Source organism: Pelophylax lessonae, assembly GCF_965119305.1.
Source record: "Pelophylax lessonae genome assembly, chromosome: 3".
Lineage (NCBI taxonomy): Eukaryota > Metazoa > Chordata > Amphibia > Anura > Ranidae > Pelophylax > Pelophylax lessonae.
In genome coordinates this window covers 610,312,928-610,336,203 of record NC_138770.1, presented here as the reverse complement: position 1 = coordinate 610,336,203, position 23,276 = coordinate 610,312,928, and positions in this window count along the sequence as shown.

Sequence of the window (23,276 nt, the reverse complement as noted above, 5' to 3'; positions counted from 1 at the left end):
ACACCGTAACCAACCCTTCGCAGTTACTCTTGCTGGGCGCAGGAATGGGACCTGCTGGTAAGAATTTCATACAAATTTGAAATCGCATGTACTTGCCACTTGTCATAGAGGTGCAGAAAAATTGTGCCTTGGGTGTTGGTGGAGCCTGAACACCGCAACTCCTCGCAGTTACTCTTGCTGGGCGCAGGAACTGCTGGTAAAAATTCCATACTAATTTGAAATTGGCAAAGATCAAGTGTTGTATGTTTTCATATCAATGATTTAGTGGGGGCACTGTGCTGCCATCTGACCTGGCCAAGGTTGGGTGGCAGCTATGCAAACTGGCTGGAGTGATGGGGACCTGGAAGGTTAGTATCGGCAGGAACTGAAACTGAAATTGGGCCTTGGTTGTTGGTGGTGCCAGAACCCCTCGCAGTTACTCTAGCTGGGCGCAGGAATGGGACCTGCTGATAAGAATTCCATACAAATTTGAAATTGCATGTGCTGTACAAGTGCCAAAAATTGGGCATTTGCCGTAGGTGGTGCCTGAACACCGTAACCAAGGCCTTACAGTTACTCTTGCTGGGTGCAGGAACGGGACCTGCTGGTAAGAATTCCATACAAATTTGAAATTGCATGTACTACACAGGTGCCAAAAATTGGGCCTTTGGTGTTGGTGGTGCCTGAACACCGTAATCCCTCACAGTAAGCAGGTCACAGGGATAGGGCCTGCTGTTAAGAATGACATACGATATTTAAATTGTATGCACCTGTCATACAAGTGCAGAACAATTGGGGGTTGGTAGTGACCTAAACCAAAAACATTGTTGGAAGCTAGCAGAATCAAGGTAGAGGAATAGGATAGGCAGCATATGGTTACATCAGCATCAGGGGCCTGATAGTTCTTGTTGATCCAGGACTGGTTCACTTTGATTAAAGTCAGCTGGTCAACAGAGTCTGTGGACAGACACACTCTTTTGTCCGTCACAAAACCTCCAGCAGCACTGAACGTCCATTCAGAAAGCACGCTGGAAGCAGGACAGGCCAGTAGCTCCATTGCATATTGAGCAAGTTCTGGCCAGTGGTCCATCCTTTAGACCCAGTAAGCCAGTGGATGGGCAGCTGGAAAGGTCTCCAGGTCTGCTCTTGCGCCTAGATAATCATGCACCATATGATGGAGATGCTGGCGATGGTTGCTTAAATCTAAGAGCCCTGGGTGCTGATGAGGACAAAAGAACTGTTTAAAGGCATCGGTCAGCAGGCCGCCTTCTCCACTGCTCCTCCTTTGGCTGAACGATGCCTCAGAAACACGTCTGGAGAATGTCGACCTCCCAGTGTCTGGAAAGGAGGTGCACAAAATCCTCTGTTCCCTCTGCGAAGGCAGGATGAGCTCTGCAACTTTACCCTTGTAACATGGATCAAGAAGGGTTGCCAACCAGTAATTATACCTATCCTTGATAGCACAAATCCTCAGGTCCTTTTGAGGCTTTGCAGAATCAGGGAGCCCATGCAACGTAAGTTGGAGGAGGCATAAGCTTCTGAGTCCTCTGGGTCACTAAGGGTGACATTGTCAGCAGGAGCAACCTCTCCCTAACCACGTACAACTCCTGGGGTTTCTGGGAAATCAAAACCATCCCTTAAAGACTGCTGTATGCTATCCTCTTCCTCTACATCCATGCTGCCAAAATCCTCCTCCTCCTCTTCCTCCTGTGTGTTTTGTGGCCCTGCAGGAATGATATCTGCATAAAGGGGGCCTTGTGAGGAAAGGAAGTCCTCCTCTTCCTGCTGCTGTTCTGCCTCAAGTGCCCTGTCCATGATTCCATGCAGCGTGTGCTCCAGCACGTAGACTGGCGGGATAGTGTCACTGATGCATGCATCTTCCCGGCACACCATCCTTGTGGCCTTTTCAAATGGTGACAGGACGATGCATGCATCCATAATCAAAAGCCACTGGCATGGAGAAAAAATTTAAGCTCCCCTGTACTTGTGCCATACTCACACAGGTACTCACTGATGGCCCTCTGCTGCATGTGCAGCAGCTGCAGCATTGCCAACATTGAGTTCCACCTGGTGGGCATGTCACAAATGAAGAGGTTGGTGGGCAGTTTGAATTCCCGTTGAATTTCAGATAAGCGAGAACTGGCATTAAACAAACGGCGGAAATGGCCACAGACTTTCCTGGCCTGCCTCAGGAGATCTTGGAAGCCCAGGTATCTGCTCAAGAAATGCTGCACCACCAGATTCATAACATGTGCCAAGCATGGAACATGTGTCAAGTGTCCCTATCGGAGGGTGGAGAGAAGGTTGGTGCCATTATCGCATACAACCATTCCTGGCTCAAGCTGTCATGGCGTCAACCATCTCTGAGCCTGCCCCTGCAGCAGTGTGACTCCTATCCCCTAGACAGAGCAACTGAAGCACAGCATGGTATCTTTTAGCCTGACTGCTTGCGTAGCCCCTTGAATGCTTAGGGAGCACTGCTGCTGCAGAGGAGAATTGAGCAGAAGAGGACATGGAGGAGGAGGAGGTGGTGGAGTATCCAGATGTGGCAGAACCAGCACCAGCTTTTTGGAGGCATGGTGGCAAAACAATCTGCAAGAGATGGACTTCTGTGATTATCGGATTTGATTTCACAATCTTTGAATTAACTCTTCACCTCCCCCCTCCCCCCTTTTTTTGGGGGGGGGGTGAGAAGAGGTGGGAGAGTGGAATAATAATAGAGGCTAATAGGGGGTGAGGTTTTGGGTTTTTTTTTTTGTTTTTTGACTCATAGTGTCGGAGTCGGCTGCTATGCCGAACTGTGCCAATTACTATTGCACACTTTTTCGCTAGAACAGCAGCTGCCCCTTCCCTGAGATGGGGGGGAGGGCCGCAGATCCCACCCAATATGCCCGATGTGGTTAATCGGGATGGGCTGGGACTGAGGCGACCCCCACATCCCCAAGGGGAACACGGCATCTCGATGCGTGAGTATAATTTTGTACCCAGTAGATATTACTCCATGCAAAAGATCTTAACCACTTAAGCCCCGGAAGATTTTACCCCCTTCCTTACCAGGGCCTTTTTTGCGGTTTGGCACTGCATGACTTTAACGGACAATTGCGCGGTTGTGCGACGCTGTACCTAAATGAATTTGACGTCCTTTTTTTCCCACAAACAGAGCTTTCTTTTGGTGGTATTTGATCACTTGTGCGATTTTTACTTTTTGCACTATAAACAAAAAAAGAGCATCAATTTTGCAAAAATAACAATATTTTTCACATTTTTTTATATGAAATCCCCCCCCCAAAAAAAGTAAAAATCTAATTTTTTTTAACATTTTTGGCCAATTTGTTTTCTGCTACATATGTTTGGTAAAAAAAATTGCAAAAAGCGTATTTTGATTGGTTTGCGCAAAAGTTATTGCGTTTACTAACTTAAGGCCCGTACACACGTACCGATCGTCAGCGAACGATCGGCCGTCTTTTGTCCCTGGGCTGTCGGTGTCTGTTGAAAAGTGCAAAGACAGCACAAGAATTTTGTCCGCCGACTACAGCCGACTGCAGAAGTGATGTCATGTAATGGTTAACTTTCCCTGTGTTTTTTCTTTTCTGAGCATGCCCAGTCTTGCAAATCTGCGGTCTGTCGTCCGAATTCTGTACTGACTGGCGAACAATCTGGTGTCTGGTGGCTCTGGTGTCGGCATACAAAAATTTTAATGCTTGCAAGACAGACTCTTGTCGGCAGAATGTGCGCTGACGGCTGTCGGAGGCACCATACTAACAAGCGTACAATCGGCAGATCTTTCGTCCGCCGACGTTTGTATGCCGACGATCGGTACGTGTGTACGGGCCTTAAGGGAAAGATTTCTGTCATTTTTGGTGTTTTTTTTTTAACACGTAATGGCGGCGATCTGCGATGTTTTTGCGGTACTGCGACATTGCGGAGGACAGATCGGACCCTTGACTGACATTTTTTACACGTTTGGGGGGACCAGTGACATTACTACAGTAATCAGTGCTATAAATATGCACTGTTACTGCAAAATGACACTGGCAGGGAAGGGGTTAACTTTATTTGGGAAGGAGGGGTTAAGTGTGTCCCTAGGGGCGTGCTTCTTACTGTGATTGGACATGGCTACTGGTGTAGGAACAGTGATCAACGGTCCTACATAGTAGAACCGTATGATCACCATTCCTACACAGGGGAGAATGACAGGCGGCTTGTTTACATCAGGCGCCTGCCTTTCTCCCTTCACAGCGGACGATCGTGAGTGACTGGCGGACATCGGGTCCGCCGGGCACACGCACGGACTTCCCCGGGAACGAGCCGGGGCGGGCGCGCGCCTCCGCGGACGCGCGCTCGCCTCCGCGGGCGCGCGCTCGCCCGCTATTGGCTCACAAGCAAGTGACAGGCTAGTGACGTACCGGTACGTCACTTTGCCTGGCCGGGGCTGACCGCTGCAGTATTTGTACTTGCGGCGGTCGGCAACCGGTTAATTAGGCATGGTTTCTTTTTGATGTTTTTCTTTATTATTCATTTTTGTCAAAAAATTATTTATTTTTTTATTATTCTCCTTTCTCTTTTTGTGCTGGCATGGGTGGTGGACACAGTGACAGTGCTTCATATGTGATTTCTGGATCTAATGGCCAATTTAGTGGTAACCTCTTATAATGTTAGAGGTTTGAACCTCGCAGTCAAACGGCATAAAGTTATTCAAGAATTAAAGAAAACAGCAAGTTCTATTGTGTTTTTGCAAGAGACTTATTTTACCCATACAACCTTAGTAAAACTTTTTTCACCTCAATACCCACAATGGTTTTATAGCTTATCAGATATTCATAGAGCTAAAGGGGTGGCTATTTGGTTTAACAGACGTATCATTTTGTCTCACTAAAATGTTAGCAGATGACTGTGGCCGTTTCCTGTTTTTGAAAGGATATGTTGAAAACGTACAATGCACTCTGATTAAAGTTTATGGACCAAATTATGATCAACCCGCGTTACTGTCACAAATATTATATTTGTAGAGTTTGCAGAGGGAAGGATTATATTAGCAGGAGATATTAATATGACACTGGATCCTCTAATAGATACATCCCATTTCCGCCGACCGGTCGTTCGTCTTTTGTCCAGAGTGGTATCTGTTGGTTGAAATGTGCTCTAGACTGCACACGAATTTTCCCACACGACAGAATTCTACGGTTTATTTTTTTACTACATCGAGGTGTTGGAAGCCCATTGCAAACTAAAGCTGAACTGCCAACAAACAGCTAAATACATGGATGAAACATATATATGGAAGCTGTTTGGCCTGCCAGAGAATTTGTATTTGTGTCCATCTAGTTCTGAGATTTACACAGCTCTGCCACACAGCACAATCTTCCCTTGCAGTGCAGGAAACCTGATTTTTCTCTGTTGTAGTTTCACTTTCACTTACAGGTCTCCACCTCACCTTCACCCTCTGACTATACAGTGAAAGGAGAAGCAGCATACTGATGAGCTTACCTTTCTTCTCTTTACCTATCAGCATTCTCCTTGCACTGCAGCACACCTGACTCCTTGTGCTGCTTCTCCCTCCCCCTTTACAAGCTTTGTTGCACAGTGGACCGCAGGAGTTTGATAAAAGGAGAAATATAGAAACTTACACTGGATAAAAAAAATAATAATAATAACAATAATATTACTAACGATGATGTATTAATGCTTATAGAGCTGGGTTTTCTTAATTTGCCTGTAGTTCAGCTTTAATGAGATGCTCCCTATATGCAACATGTGTAAAGTGTGTCTCTATCATTGTCTGCAGCACTGGGAACTTGCACATCACTAGAGAAAGATGAAGAGGAAGCATAAAACTAAAACATAACTATGAAAAAAGGTATGTTTGAAAAATTAAAAAATATTTATAATAATTATTTTAAAAAAAATAGGCAGCTGGGGGGTGCCCCAAGGAAGAGGGGGGCATTGAGATGACAATTTAACCACTTGCCGACCGCCGCAAGTACATATACTGCGGCGGTCAGCCCCCCCCCCGGGCACTCGCCCGCGAGCCAATAGGGGGCGAACGCGCGCCGCCAGAGGCGCGCTCCCGCCCCCGCTCGTTCACTGCCATCCCCGCGCGAGTGACCAGCAGCTCCGATGTCCGCCGGTCTCTCGCGATCTCCCGCTGGAGAGGGAGAAAGGCAGGCGGCTAATGTAAACAAAGCCGTCTGTCATTCTCCCTGGTGTAACTGCGGAGATCATACGATCCTGCTATGTAGGATCTTATGTCTCTGTGGTTACATCAAAAGCCACGCCCCTTGACAGTTAGAATCACTCCCTAGGGACACACTTAACCCCTGGATCTCTAATAAAGTTAAACCCTTCCCTGCCAGTGTCATTTTTACAGTAACAGTGCATATGTATAGCACTGATTACTGTAGTAATGTCATTGGTACCCCCAAAAGTGTCAAAAATGTCAGTCAAGGGTCCGATCTGTCTGCCGCAAAGTCGCAGTCCCGCAAAAAAAATCGCAGATCATCGCCATTACTAGTTAAAAAAAAAAACAATAAAAATGACATAAATCTTTCCCGTAGTTAGTAAACGCAATAGCTTTTGCGTAAACCAATCAAAATACGCTTATTGTGATTTTTTTCACCAAAAATATGTAGCAGAAAACAAATTGGCCTAAAATGTTAAAACATTTTGATTTTTACATTTTTTGGGGGGAATTTCAGATAAAAAAATGTGAAAAATATTGTTATTTTTTCAAAATTGTCGCTCTTTTTTTCTTTATAGCGCAAAAAGTAAAAATCGCACAGGTGATCAAATGCCACCAAAAGAAAGCTCTGTTTGTGGGAAAAAAAGAACGTCAATTTAATTTGGGTACAGCGTTGCATGACCGCGCAATTGTCCGTTAAATTTACACAGTGCCGAATCGCAAAATAGGTCCTGGTCTTTGAGCAGCCAAATCCTCCGGGGCTTGAGTGGTTAAAAGGACTTATCCAACCTGGATATTAGTGCTACAGCTTAAACACCCTCTATAAACATATCTGTACCACCGCTATGTCAACTAAGGAAAAAATAAATAGCTTTATTGTAAAAATTAATATTATTATTATTAGCAGCAGCAGTAGCATTAGTAGTTTAAAATTGCATTATTATTAATATTTTTTATTCATATTTATTATAAAATAATTATTTTTTAAGAAATTTTTTTATTTTTCCAATAAAGCTAATTATATGTTTCTCTGCTTACATAGTAGGGGTACAGATATGTTTATAGAGGGTATTATAGTCATAGTTCTTACTATTTTTTAATGCGCAGTCAGTAGTGCGGTTTCCTCTGTGCAATGGTTTTACAACCTGGATTTAAATAATGATTTAAAAACAAGCTGCCTAAATTAAAATAAAATTGACCCAAAAGCATTACAGGGTTTCCCTTTAAAGACGAGCTCCAATAGTCCATTATATGTGCTTAGCCTGTTCCTGTGCAGAAGGAAGTATGGCCAGGTTATTGGTGGGTTCCCTGGCTGATACATTAAAACCGATCTCTAATATGTTCAGTGAACTACATGCCGAGAGTAACACTAATCAGAGCAAGAGAAATGGTGAACACCAGAGAAGCGGCACTGGCATCTGCCGCGCTGACTGAGCGATTCATCATTTTTTATAATTAACCCTGGAGCTTTTCGTTTACGTCTCGTGAAAAATCACCTCCGCTTTCATTCAGGGGTTTATGGAATTATGAAGAGAGAGACCTGTGTATAAATGTAAGGGTATTTTACTGAACTTTCCCATCAAACTGCCATCCTTTAGTGCTTGCCTGCAACTCCTCTCAACTGTCATTCTGCAGCATTTGTAGAATTTACAAGTGAGGTGGGTTTTTCCTTCTTATTTCTTTTGTGGCCATAGAGTTCTTTAACCACTTTACCACCGGAGGATTTTGCTGTCTTACGTCCAGGCCACTTTTTGCGATTTGGCACTGTGCGACTTTAACTGACAATTGCGCGGTCGTGCGACGCCGTACCCAAACGAAACTTACGTCCTTTTTTTCCCACAAACAGAGCTTTCTTTTAGTGGTATTTGATCACCTGTGATATTTTTACTTTTTGTGCTATAAACAAAAAAAGAGCGTCAATTTTGAAAAAATAACAATATTTTTCACATTTTTTTATATGAAATCCCCCCCCCCCCCAAAAAAAAATTTAAAAATCAAATTTTTTTTAAATTTTTGGCCAATTAGTTTTCTGCTACCTATGTTTGGTAAATAAAATCACAATAAGCGTATTTTGATTGGTTTGCGCAAAAGTTATTGCGTTTACTAACTAAGGGAAAGATTTCTGTCATTTTTTGGTGTTTTTTTTTTAACGAGTAATGGCGGCGATCTGCGTTTGTTTTTTTTGGGGGACTGCGACATTGCGGCGGACAGATTGGACCCTTGACTGACATTTTTGACACTTTTGGGGGTACCAGTGACATTACTGCAGTAATCAGTGCTATACATATGCACTGTTACTGTAAAAATGACACTGGCAGGGAAGGGGTTAATTTTCTTGGAGAGGGAGGGGTTAATGTATGCCTGGTGCTTACTGACGTGTGTGGGGGGAGGTGACTGAGTGACACAGGGACAGATCACAGGTCAGCTATGCTGAACCCTGCAATCTGACCCTGTCTGTCACTTAGGAGATCCGCCCGCTTTGATCACCGCCGCTCCTCCCCTGGCCCGACTACCACTGTGACTGAATACAGCGGGAGCGAGCCTCCGGCGGCGCGCGTGCGCCGCCCACAAGGGGAGGAGTCCAGCGACGTATGTCTATGTCGCTGGATGGGAACGAGCCACTTTGCCGCAGTACAGTCAACGTGACTGGTCGGCAAGTGGTTAAAAAAAAAAAAATGCTGCACTATCTTTAAAAAAAAAAGAAAAACAACAGAGGCGCCACCCTTATTGTTCATGTACAAGGAAGACAATGTCCTTATGAGCTCAGGGCCACTGAGAGGGGGGACCACCAGTCCTCCTGTAGGGGGCCCGGGCACACAGGGGGGGCCCCAATGGTGCGTTCAGGCAGAGGGGCAATTACAGAAGGAAGCCCTGTGTGGCTCTCTGCAGTAGCTGAAAGACAGTTTCTCCCCCTCCTGCCAGCTTTCAGCTGCTGCAGGGAGGGACACAGACACTGGGCATCATTCCTGTAATTACTTCATCAACCCTGATTCCCCTCCCTGTTCTGCCTGCTTCTGATTCCCCCCCCCCCCATGTGCCCCCTTTTTACTGTGCCAATCCCCCCCCCCCTCCCGCAGCGCCGCAGGCTTCCCTGTCCTGTAAAAAAATTTAAAAAATTCTCAAAAAAAAGAATCTTTAAACATTAATCATTTTAAAAAATTGTAAAATAAAATAATTGTAAGAAATGTTAACATTTTTAAAAAGTATATGATTATTTTTTTTAAATGTAAAAAACAATTGCGAAGGGCTAATTCATACAGGTTATCTGTTATGTTTGTATTGTATTTTTGACTTGATGTATTCGGGGGGGCCCTGCCAGGTAGGCTGTATGAGGCCCTGGGATTTTTAACAGCAGCCCTGTATGAGCTGCACATTTCTGGTATCCCCATGATTGAGCTCCAGGGGCGGAGTGAAATGTGATGGGGGTGGGGCCTGGGTGGACTCCAGGCTGAGGCTATTACACTTTGCAGAGATGTGCAACTCATATGGGCATTTTCTTCCCCGTACATTGCCGGCTGGAGTCGGGACAAGCTCCATCCTAGCCTGATCTCAGTGTTCGGCTTTATTGATGTGGATTCCTACAGCCTGAGCGGCAGCCACAATTTCATTTTGGGGTTGCTCTTATTGCCCAAATGTGCATGTTTATGTACAATATATGCAAACCAAACCAGTAAAAACCCCATATAAGCTTTACCATGTTAATTTAATTTCCAAAAATATTTTGATATTTTTAATTTTGCAGCTTTCATTAAAATTGTAAATCTAATGATCCTGCAATGAAAGTCCATGCTCAGGCACTTCCTGTTATAGGGTGACGACACAAATACACTGTCTTCCAGTTGTGCTCCTGTGTTGTCACCCAGAAACACAGGCTTCCAAAGGTGACTACAAGTGGCAATTATAACACACAATACACTGGCATGGTCACTATCAGAAAACCTGCCCTAAGAAATGTCATACAACCATGGCCATCATTTAACATCGAAGAGTAGCGCCATCTAGTGGAAGAGCGACTTTCTGCAGAGGACAGACCTGGATTGAAAGTGAAAGCGTAACTTCACTTTTGTTGAGAAAAAAACATTCCCCTCTGGGTGATCTCTGTACATTGCAAGTGCAGCGTCCCACTCATGACACGTGGGAACTGCAAATGTATTACTACTTTGTCATTGCTATATTTTGCATGTGCATTGCTACAGCTGTTGAATCCCTGTTCATAGGCTGGTCAAGTGTGCTTCATACTTCCCACCACAAGATGGGGATAGCACCACTTTGGGATATCTATCCCAGCTCAGGTTTATCTGTGGTCAGTGTTCAGTTCAGGAAGTGAGTGTACAGAGAGAAGCACCATGTAGAGGTTAGTGAAGGTCAGTCCTAAGAAGGGACACATTGGAACTGCTAAAATCAAAGGGTAAGAGCCACCAAACGGCAGCAACAGACCTTTGAGAATAAATGTGAAGGATTTCTTAGCCACTGGCAAGCTCACCAATGTCACTGGATTCAAAAGGGATCACAAACAATTAAGCATTACACTGAATCACAGCCTGAGTCCAGCATTACTAAAGCCTATTAACAGTGGATCAGCAAAATTCCTCTATTTACCCAGAGACTGTATTCTAACTGGATGTTTGTACTGCAACCAAAACCAGTCACAGTAAAAGTTGTGAGTTGTATCCTACCACTGTCTACCTCATTCTTCACTATTGCTATTACAACTGGTTGTACAACCATTAACGGTACTGGCGTCACGACAAATACCATCAAGGGACCCAGCCACCACAAGCACTCTAAACACCCCTGTCATCACGGGCACCTCAACCACCATCTTGGCTGGCGTTTCCCTATCACAGAGCGTGCCCCGGAGGATTTCGTGCTGTCTTCCTCTTCACTGTGCGACCAGCCCAGGGAGGCTTTCTGCTAACCGTGAGTAAACCGATGAACTGTATCATTGCTGTCTCTCATCGGCCCACCGTGCACCTCACGTGTCGCCCCTGCGGTTCTGGCTCGTCGCATAAAAATTTGGCGTCACGAACAGGATATTAACTCCTGCGCCTTATCTAAAAGACTGTTGCATCAGAATAAGCCCCTTTGCTTTATTGAGAGACTGTTTACTTATTGCACACTGTGTGGGGCCACAGAACTGTTTAAACTGTTTCAAAGTCGCATGGAATTGTTATCCCAGTTCAGCATAAAAATCGCAGCATCCAAAGAGAGGAAATCAGACATTTGTGTGTCAACAAAACTGCTTGCTGTATCTGAATTGACTGTTTCTATTCACTTAAAATGGCTGCCGGAGACCTTCTTGTTCAAAAATGTCTGCATCATCACTTTGGATAAGTTAGTGACACCCCCTGAAGAGCGGGAAATTTTGATGCCACCCATTTATGCAAAATTGTCCGGCCAGCCCACCTTACCTTTGCTGTGTCGATCCTGGGAGGAGAGTGTGACAAGCGCACGCCCCAGAAGTCGCGAGACTTCGCATGCGAGCAAAAGAAGAGAAAATAATCGCATTTCTTGCCATGCTCCGAGCAGTAATCGCAACCTGTCATTTGCCTCTACTAACTATAAGGAGCACTAATAGCAGGAACGCTGCCAGAGACCCAAAATCAACATTGCTGCAGCATTGTATTCAGCTGGAATAAAATTCTTAAAGGGCCATACACCTGCAAGACAGCGGTTGCCCATAGCAACACCGCACAAAAAGTGTCTAAAAACGCATTTGACTTACCTAACTATAATTCACCTGCTGTCACCATGTCTGTGCAGGAAGATGACGAGCAGCCTGACCTCAGCGGACCCCCTGCATCAGCCGCAGTCAGTCCCAGTGCAATACCAACCACTGCAGCACCAAGCTTAATGCCTTTAACCATGCCTTATTATTTTGGGGCCCCCTGGTTCCCACGATATTCTGGAGAAATTCATACTTTAAGGGACTTTAAAGAAAAAATTCTTGCTGTGTTCAGATTGTACCCTGTATCCTCAGAGCAACAGATGGAGATTCTTCTTGCGCAATTGGAAGGAGCTGCGCTCAGAGAAGTGAAATCTTGGCCGAGCTCAGAGAGAAAGACCATGGAGCAGATTTTTGAACGTCTCTACACCACCTTTGAACCCAGAACCATGTCAGAGGTCAAGATGAGGTTCTTCAGCAAGAAACAGCAATCTGGTGAGTCACTCAGAGACTTTGCATTATCTTTGCAGGAAGCCCTTAGAGCTGTTGTCCAAGTAGACCCCCGTGAGGCAGAGAATCAGGACAAAACCCTAAAAGAACAATTTATTGAAGGCGTCAATACAGACAATCTAAAGAGCCAACTAAGAATGTTAGCCGCCCAACATCCAAGAGCTACCTTCTTAGATTTCAAAGAATTAGCTATCAGCATACTGGGAAAAAGCCCACCAACAGAACCTGTTAGATCTGTTGAAGTGCCTTTATCACAGCTGGTTACCCCTGTAAAGTATTTACCTATAGTCAGTCAGGCAACCCAAGCTCCAGTTCCTGACGCAGTTGCTGCCTTGACTGAGCAAGTCCATTTAATGACTAAAAGTCTGGAGAAAGTCCACCAAAAGTTGGAACAATGGGAGAAACCATTAATGCTAGAGGATGAGAAACCTGTGTCCAGAAGACTCTTCCCCTCTAATTATAGAGAGACTTATTACAAAAATTCTGGCGGACGCCCCCCTGACCGCACTAGTACCCCTAAGCGGCCGATCTGCACGTACTGTCACAAGCCAGGCCATACAGAAGCAACCTGCTGGCAGTTAAACAGGGAAACCCCCGAGGCCAAGGACCACCCCTCGGGAGTTAAACCAATAGGTCCAGAAGATCCCCACTGGATGCCAAGATACGTAGGATCCCGTCCTGAAGTGACACTTCAAATAAATGGAGTTCCTTTTGTTGCCCTAGTTGACACCGGATCCCAAGTCACCACTATCCAACAAGCAGCATTTGAAAAATACTGGGATCAAAATCAGCTTACCCAGCCTCCAGAATCCTGGCTGAGTCTCATAGCCAGTAACGGCAAACCCATACCAGTCCATGGTTATTGGGAACCTACCATTCAAGTAGGAGGAACTACACTACCTCGACAAGGCCTTATTGTGGTACGAGTCAGAGACAATAACCCTAACCCTCCAATAGTCCTAGGAATGAATGTCCTCAGGAACTGTTATGTTGAGATGCTAGAAGCCTTGCACCAGTTAGTGCCTACTGCCTCTCCTGATTCTAAGAAGGTTATCCAACAAACCATCCGTGTACTAAATGCGCAACAGAGATTCACCAACGAAAAAGGAGAAATTTGCTGTGCCCGCATCCGGGATAAGCAACCTGTGATCCTCAAACCCAACACTGAAACTCTCCTGTGGTGCCGAGCTGTAGTCGGAATTCAAGGTCAAGACTACCAAGCCCTGGTAGAGCCTGTTGTTTTGGAAGACTATCCTCTAGTTAGAGCTGCAAGAAGCCTAGTACCTGTCTCTGAAGGTAAAGTGCCTATTCGACTCCTAAACTTGAGTGATAGCAGTGTAACACTAACAAAACATCGTCCTATCACACAGCTAATCCAAGTCACTTTTCAAGATGTCATCAGTGTGGCTACAGCTACCACAGAGCAAATTACCAAGAGACAGAACCCACAGGACCAACATGTGAACACATCCTGGTGGAAAGAACTTCATGTGGGAGATGCTTCCACACCAGCAAACCAAATTGAAGGAGTACTAAAAATTGTGAAGGAGCTTCACCATGCCTTCAGTAAGCATTCTACAGACTATGGAGAAGTGCATATCATCAAGCACTCCATCCCTACAGGTTCACACCCACCGATCAAGGAAAGATATCGGCCTATACCACCAACTATGTACCAATCCGTAAAGCAAATGATCCAAGAGATGAAGGACTCCAATGTCATTAGAGACAGCCATAGTCCATGGGCTGCACCTCTAGTCCTTGTCCGTAAAAAGGATGGTAACATCAGATTCTGTGTGGATTACAGAAAAATTAACCAAATCACCCACAAGGATGCTTACCCTTTACCACGCATAGAGGAATCTTTGACAGCTTTAGGATCTTCAGCCTACTTCTCTACCCTTGATTTAACCAGTGGATACTGGCAAGTACCAATGGCACCTGAAGATCGTGAGAAGACTGCATTTACCACTCCTATGGGCCTATTTGAGTTCAACTGCATGCCTTTTGGACTTTGCAATGCGCCCGGAACTTTTCAAAGATTAATGGAGCGTTGTTTAGGACACAAAAATTTTGAAACCGTCCTGTTGTACTTAGACGATGTCATCATCTACTCCAAATCTTATGAAGATCACTTGAAACATTTGGCCGAAGTTTTTCAAGTCCTCATTAAACATGGACTCAAAGTCAAACCATCTAAGTGCTATCTACTGAAGTCAGAAGTCAAATACTTAGGGCATATTGTAAGCTCTGAAGGTGTTAAACCGGATCCAGAGAAGATAGCCGCAGTCCGAAATTGGCCTACTCCTACTACAGTGAAAGAAGTGAGGAGTTTTCTCAGTTTCGCAGGATACTACATACGCTTTATTCCTCATTTTGCCCAAATTGCGGGGCCAATACTAGAACTTCTGAGAGGACATCCTAAGAGGTACCAAAAGTCTCCAATACCAGTTGAATGGAACACAGAAAGAGAAATTGCCTTCCAGCTCCTGAAGAAGAAGTTAACAGAACCACCAATCCTAGGCTATCCAGATTACCAGCAGCCATTTCATCTTTACACAGATGCTAGTAAGAAAGGTCTGGGAGCTGTCCTGTCACAAGTACAAGAAGGTAAAGAAAGAGTTATTTCCTACGCTAGTAGATCTCTTAGAGGTACTGAAAGAAATGACCAAAACTATAGTTCCTTCAAATTGGAATTCCTCGCACTCGTGTGGGCTGTTACGGAAAAATTTAAAGATTACCTTGCCGCAACACCATTTGTGGCCTTCACAGATAACAACCCACTAGCACATATTAATACCGCTAAGTTGGGAGCATTGGAACAAAGATGGGCCTCACGCCTAGCTAACTACGATTTCACCATAAAATACAGAACAGGAAAAGCAAATGAAAATGCGGATGCATTATCTCGTCTGCCTACCCAAGAAGACCCTACTACACAGGAAGATGTTTGGGAAGAGGTAGAAATGCCAGCTTTTTACAAAAATTTTGCCCAACAAGACATTATCACCATCAAAGGATGAAAAGTCCTTAACCTTCATCAACAAGTGGATCCAAGATCCCAAGTGGACAAAGAAAGGTGGATCAAGCTGCAAAATGAAAGCAGAGTGTTGGGAGAACTGCAAGATTTCTTCACCAGCGGAAGAACACCTGAAAGAATTTGCAGAAGAAATGCTGATCCAGAATTGTCAAAACTTTGGAGACACAGAAAACATCTCTTCCTACAGAAGGGCCTACTATTAAGAAGAACTTTAGACCCAATTACCTGTGATCGTCTATACCAAATCTTAATACCACGCCGAGATGCAAGAATCATTCTTGAAATGTATCATGACCAATCAGGACACTTTGGCGTGCAGAAGACAGAAGCCACCATCCGTAGGAGATTCTACTGGATTGGGATGAGAGGAGACATTGAAAAGTGGTGTCGAGAATGTTCCACCTGTGCTGTTGGAAGAAATGAAAAACATGATCAAAAAGCACCCTTACATCCCATTGTAAGCAGAACACCGCTAGAAATAGTTGCAATTGACCATGTGAAGCTGGAACCAAGTCGCTCAGGTTACACATACGCCATGACCATCATTGATCATTATACCAAATTTGTTGTAGCCGTACCTGTCAAGGACTTGACTGCTAAGACAACTGCAGATGCCTTCTGGAAACATTTCCTATTGCCATATGGATGCCCAGAAAAAATCCTTACAGATCAGGGATCTGCCTTTGAGTCGCAACTCTTCAAAGAACTGTGTACACTTCACAATTGCCAGAAAATCAGGACCACAGCCTACCACCCCCAAGGGAATGGACTTTGTGAGAAAATGAACCAAACTTTAATTGAGATGTTAAGAGCAGTACCACCTGCTACAAGAAGTGATTGGCCTACTCTATTGCCTCAATTGATGTACACCTACAATAACACCATTCACTGTTCTACTGGGTATACACCTTACTATCTCATGTTTGGCCGACAAGGTAAACTACCTGCTGACCATACTTTGGGCGTACAAGTGCCTGATGCAATCAACCCTCTACCAAAGACTGATTGGGTGAGTGAACACCAAAGACGTCTAATTGATGCACAAGAAATTGTTCAACATCGCATGGAACATGCTCATGAAAAGCAACAAAAAGATTATAACCAATCTGCCAAAGCAGAACCTCTCAAAATAGGTGACCATGTGTGGTTAAAAAACGACCATCGCACCAGCAAGTTAGATAGCAAATGGGAGAGAGAACCTTACACCATTACAGCTATTCTCAATCCAGAGACTCATACTTATGAGATCACCAAAGAAAACAAATCACGTGTAGTACATCGCAATCGCCTTAAGTTATGTCTCAAGGAAAGTACTCAAGAAGAAACTCTTCAAGAAGAAACTGTCCAAGAGGAAACTCAATCCATGGAACCAGAGCCTACAAAATCATCTGATTCAGAGAATCCACTACAGTCTTTTGGAAAAGCATTATTAGACTCTGATCCTTTACAGTGGTTCCTTACACCATGGCTCAATATCTTAGTGCCTGCCAAGACCAATACAACCGCATTTCAACCAGAGGAGCTATCTCAAGAAGTGTCTACTACAGCTCAAGAGATACCAAGTTCCCTTGAAACAAGGCCTGTAGAAACTCAGCCGCTACGAAGATCCGACAGGACTACAAGAGGACAACCACCTGTCCGTTATAAGGATTTCCTACACCAGCAGCCGAGAAGACAACTACCAGCCCTGCCATCTCATCGTTGAGTGCATCCTTACATTGTCTGAAGTTACAGAGTGAGAAGAAGACTTACTTGTGATATCATGTTTATTTCCTTTTTAGGACTTTTTAAAAGGACTACTTACCTACTGTTTTGCAACGTTCAAGCCTGCACCCGGAGATAGACTTTCACGTACCTGAGCCTCCATGATATTCTTCTGTTGACATTTTTCCTGTGCCCAGGGAACGGACTCATACCCTGTGAGCCTCCTGAGATGTTATTTTTGTTTAGTTTTTCTTTTTCCATCTCATCATGGACTATTCTGGTTTTGCCATACATCACCAGTCTTCAGAGGAAAAACTACACCCCTTTTTGACACATTTCGTTGTTGCCTGAGATATGTTTGCCTAACCCATTTTACTTGCAGATACAAGAAGTACAAGAATGGGGTTATGTTGTTATTTCCTATGCATGCATGCTTTTCCCTTTCTCTTATATCTTACAGGAAGACACAACATCGAGTCAAAAGTGTGTCGAGGTCGACACACGTTTTACCATGGGGGCCACTCCAGCGTCCCACTCATGACACGTGGGAACTGCAAATGTATTACTACTTTGTCATTGCTATATTTTGCATGTGCATTGCTACAGCTGTTGAATCCCTGTTCATAGGCTGGTCAAGTGTGCTTCATACTTCCCACCACAAGATGGGGATAGCACCACTTTGGGATATCTATCCCAGCTCAGGTTTATCTGTGGTCAGTGTTCAGTTCAGGAAGTGAGTGTACAGAGAGAAGCACCATGTAGAGGTTAGTGAAGGTCAGTCCTAAGAAGGGACACATTGGAACTGCTAAAATCAAAGGGTAAAAGCCACCAAACGGCAGCAAGACCTTTGAGAATAAAGGTGAAGGATTTCTTAGCCACTGGCAAGCTCACCAATGTCACTGGATTCAAAAGGGATCACAAACAAGTAAGCATTACACTGAATCACAGCCTGAGTCCAGCATTACTAAAGCCTATTAACAGTGGATCAGCAAAATTCCTCTATTTACCCAGAGACTGTATTCTAACTGGATGTTTGTACTGCAACCAAAACCAGTCACAGTAAAAGTTGTGAGTTGTATCCTACCACTGTCTACCTCATTCTTCACTATTGCTATTACAACTGGTTGTACCACCATTAACGGTACTGGCGTCACGACAAATACCATCAAGGGACCCAGCCACCACAAGCACTCTAAACACCCCTGTCATCACGGGCACCTCAACCACCATCTTGGCTGGCGTTTCCCTATCACAGAGCGTGCCCCGGAGGATTTCGTGCTGTCTTCCTCTTCACTGTGCGACCAGCCCAGGGAGGCTTTCTGCTAACCGTGAGTAAACCGATGAACTGTATCATTGCTGTCTCTCATCGGCCCACCGTGCACCTCACGTGTCGCCCCTGCGGTTCTGGCTCGTCGCACAAGGATTGTAACAAACTTTATTGCAGATTTCTACCTTTTGTTATGCATAAGAAATCATTGTTTGTTCCTCTGTGCCTCTGTGCTGAGTGGGTCAAATGGGAGTGGTTTCATAATTATCTGTCAGCTGTGGCAGCTGCAGGGCTCTAATGAGAGAAGCTGCTGGGTCTCCATCCCTTTAGATGTGTTCCTATTGGGAGTATCTCACGAAAAATGGCATTTTTATTGCTGGGGATGCCAGAAATCTGACTTGTATCTTAGGCAGACTTCTGGGAAAATTGGTGAGCCAATCACACAAGCAGGGAATTATGTTTCTGGGGTGTGGTCAGTATACATTCTGTGTACAGAACAGTTCCAGGCGGCCATATTGCATTGCATTTTCAGAAAGTGACAACAGCTGCAGATTGAAACGGAAAGGTCATTTTTAATAACATTCAATTACAATATGATTTGTGTCACAATTGTATACGCTATATTGTTTTTCTTTATTTGCTATTTTTTCCCCCCATGAAAGTGGAGTTACCCTTTAATACTGTTTACAGGTCAGTTATTTTTTTTTTTATATTTTTTTATAACCTGAAGATGTACTTTAATTTTCCAGCACCCACTCAAAAGCAAAATGTCAGTGTTGGGTGGACTGACCCTTCAAGGGAAATCTGAGTAGACTTTCTGAGTATAGCACAGTTTGTTTGCTGGATTATTTTAGCAGCTTGCTGAATCATAGCGCTTGCTTCCTATAGTTGCTCTTTAAAATTCTTCCTCTCGGACAACTAACTGGTTTTAGCAGCTCAATATTTGTAAAACTCAGCATAACACAATCATATAACCAGTCCATTATAATCGAGTTGAAGTTCAATATTTCCTCTTGTCTTCCTTTTACGCTTAACTACCTTGATTGGCGTCTGATTGCTCCTTGCGTGTAGACTGTGAATTTGAAATCGATATGTATTAATGGCCGTGATTATAGGGATAATATTATGCCCGCTGAGAGTTTTTATGTGCTATCTCATCCATTAAACATCAGTCATCTCTGAATGCATGAATTATTTGGAGATGTATGTTGTCTGCAGCGTGAGAGGGATATAAATGGGATATGCAGATAAAAGATATATGTACTGCTCTTTCAACATTCCATTTGGAACACCAAGTCTCAGTTATTATAGCATCTGTGCCCATAACCTGCCAATCAAACTGTTCCTTTCATTCTTGAAGTTCAAGTAGAAAATAAATGCGATGATTTCATTGGTAAGAACATTAAGAGTACATCTCTCAGACACTTTGGTAAGTGATGAATAAATGATAAATAGGGACAGTTTAGGTCACACTCCCTGAGCACTCTGCGACTGATCTATGAAGGCAATGCATTTATGAAGGTAAAAAAAAGGACTGCCAGTTCCCTCTCATTGGTTTAACCACTTCAGCTTTGGAAAGTTTTACCCCCCTTCATGACCAGGCCAGTTTTTGCAGGTCGGCATTGCACTACTTCAACCACTTTTCGACCATGCTATAGCCAAATGATGGCTACAGCACAGCCAGCCAGTTCTGGGAGGGCATCATATGGCGTCCTCCTGTCATCGCGCCCTCAGCATGCCAACTATGTGAAAGGGATATCTACACTAATAATCAGGGCACTAATTCTGAGTGTCCTAATTATCAGTGCAGCCCCAACAGTGCCCATGAGTGCTGCCAATCAGTGCTTCCTCATCAGTGTCACCTATCAGTGCTGCCTATCAGTGCCCATCAGTGCCACCTACCAGTGCCCATCAGTGCTACCTACCAGTGCCCATCAGTGCCGCCTACCAGTGCCCATCAGTGCCACCTATCATTTCCCATCAGAGCATCCTCATAAATGCCTCCTCATCAGTGCTCATTAGTGCCGCCTCATCAGTGCTCATCAGTGCAACCTATCAGTGCCCATCAGTGCCGCCTACCAGTGCCCATCAGTGCCACCTACCAGTGCCCATCAGTGCCGCCTATCATTGCCCATCAGTGCAGCCTCATTAGTGCCTCCTCATCAGTGCTCATTAGTGCCGCCTCATCAGTGCCTATCAGTTCAACCTATCAGTGCTCATCAGTTCCACCTCATCAGTGCTGCCTATCAATAGCCATCAGTGTCACCTCATCAGCGCACATCTGTGAAGGAGAAATATTACCTATTTGCAGAATTTTATAACAAACTATGAAAAACATCATTTTTTTTTTTTTTTTTGTAAATGTTCGGTATTTTATCTCTTATTTAGCAAAAAATAGAAAACCCAGTGGTGATTGATAGAGGTTAATAGGCGATTGCGCGGTCATGCAATACTGTGCACAAACTAGATTTATATCATTTTTTTCACACAAATAGAGCTTCCTTTTAGGGGTATTAGATCACCACTGTTTTTTTTTATTTAATATATATATATATATATATATATATATATATTACTTTCTGCTATAAAACAAATCCCACAAAAAAAAAAAAAAAAAAAATCAAATTTCTTCATAAATTATGGCCAAAATGTATTCTGCTACATGTTTTTGGTAAAAATAAATCAATGTTAACAATCACAGAGCTCTCTCCTGGCCTCCGTTCTGCAGATTGGGGGGACCCGGCTATAAATCATTGGACGGGACCCACTAATCAGCTTGTGCTGGGATGAATCACAGCACAGCCAGGGCGGCACGCACATGTGCCCCCTACCTGGAACAGCTGGATCACGTATCAGATGCATGATCCAGCATAAAGTAGCTGCCCTGCAGCAGCATATCTGCATGGGGTGGTCCGTAACTGGTTAAAGCAGGGTGCCAGGAAAATGAAAAAAAATATAGAGTTCAAGTACATATTTGTGAGCTGTCTTACATGTCAAAAGATTTTTTAAGCTAACCTTGTGATCCAGGCACAACCGGCCAGCAGGACAGCTTGAGATTTATTTGGCTTTGGGGAAATTTGCTCTCACTTCCTGTTGTGCCTCCAGAACAGAAAGTGAAGGGAAATCTCTTGAACCAGACACGGGTTTTACTGTTCCCTACTCTATACAAAATGGAATAAAATGTGAATTTAAAGTGGAAAAAAAGGTTCTTAAGTGTATCTGAGCACCAAAAACTGAAAACACTATTTAATTCATTGTTGAAGTGATATTAAACCGAAAAACAAAACATTTATTCCACTGCACCAATTTTAGATGTGATGGCTCCATTTGTTTTCTTTTTAGGCTTTCTTTCTTCTATTTTCATCTGGTGATCCAGCCAGTAAGTCTGTTTTTTTTCAAAAGAACAAGCTCTCCAGCAGAATGCATTAGTTAAAGAGATGAGACAAACCATTTACCACTAAAAGGGATGCTTACAATTATCAGCTTTTAATCATTTATGTAAAACCTTTATCCCAAAAAGAAAAAAAAAATGTTTTCTGTAACTGCTAATAACCACCTAATAACCGCCCATAGCAGATTTACTGCTACAGGGCAGCTGTTCTGTGCAGAATCATATATATATATATATATGTTTACATAATATATACAGTGGGTACGGAAAGTATTCAGACCCCCTTAAATTTTTCACTCTTTGTTATATTGCAGCCATTTGCTAAAATCATTTAAGTTCATTCTTCTTCCTCATGAATGTACACATAGCACCCCATACTGACAGAAAAACACAGAATTGTTGACATTGTTGCAGATTTATTAAAAAAGAAAAACTGAAATATCACATGGTCCTAAGTATTCAGACCCTTTGCTCAGTATTTAGTAGAAGCCCCCTTTTGATCTAATACAGCCAGGAGTCTTTTTGGGAAAGATGCAACAAGTCTTTCACACCTGGATTTGGGGATCCTCTGCCATTCCTCCTTGCAGATCCTCTCCAGTTCTGTCAGGTTGGATGGTAAACGTTGGTGGACAGCCATTTTTAGGTCTCTCCAGAGATGCTCAATTGGGTTTAAGTCAGGGCTCTGGCTGGGCCATTCAAGAACAGTCACGGAGTTGTTGCAAAGCCACTCCTTCGTTATTTTAGCTGTGTGCTTAGGGTCATTGTCTTGTTGGAAGGTAAACCTTCGGCCCAGTCTGAGGTCCAGAGCACTCTGGAGAAGGTTTTTGTCCAGGATATCCCTGTACTTGGCCGCATTCATCTTTCCCTCGATTGCAACCAGTCGTCCTGTCCCTGCAGCTGAAAAACACCCCCACAGCATGATGCTGCCACCACCATGCTTCACTGTTGGGACTGTATTGGACAGGTGATGAGCAGTGCCTGGTTTTCTCTACACATACTGCTTAGAATTAAGGCCAAAAAGTTCTATTTTGATCTCATCAGACCAGAGAATCTTATTTCTCACCATCTTGGAGTCCTTCAGGTGTTTTTTAGCAAACTCCATGCGGGCTTTCATGTGTCTTACACTGAGGAGAGGCTTCCGTCGGGCCACTCTGCCATAAAGCCCCGACTGGTGGAGGGCTGCAGTGATGGTTGACTTTCTACAACTTTCTCCCATCTCCTGACTGCATCTCTGGAGCTCAGCCACAGTGATCTTTGGGTTCTTCTTTACCTCTCTCACCAAGGCTCTTCTCCCCCGATAGCTTAGTTTGGCCGGACGGCCAGCTCTAGGAAGGGTTCTGGTCATCCCAAACGTCTTCCATTTGAGGATTATGGAGGTCACTGTGCTCTTAGGAACCTTAAGTGCAGCAGAAATCTTTTTATAACCTTGGCCAGATCTGTGCCTTGCCACAATTCTGTCTCTGAGCTCTTCAGGCAGTTCCTTTGACCTCATGATTCTCATTTGCTCTGACATACATTGTGATCTGGAAGGTCTTATATAGA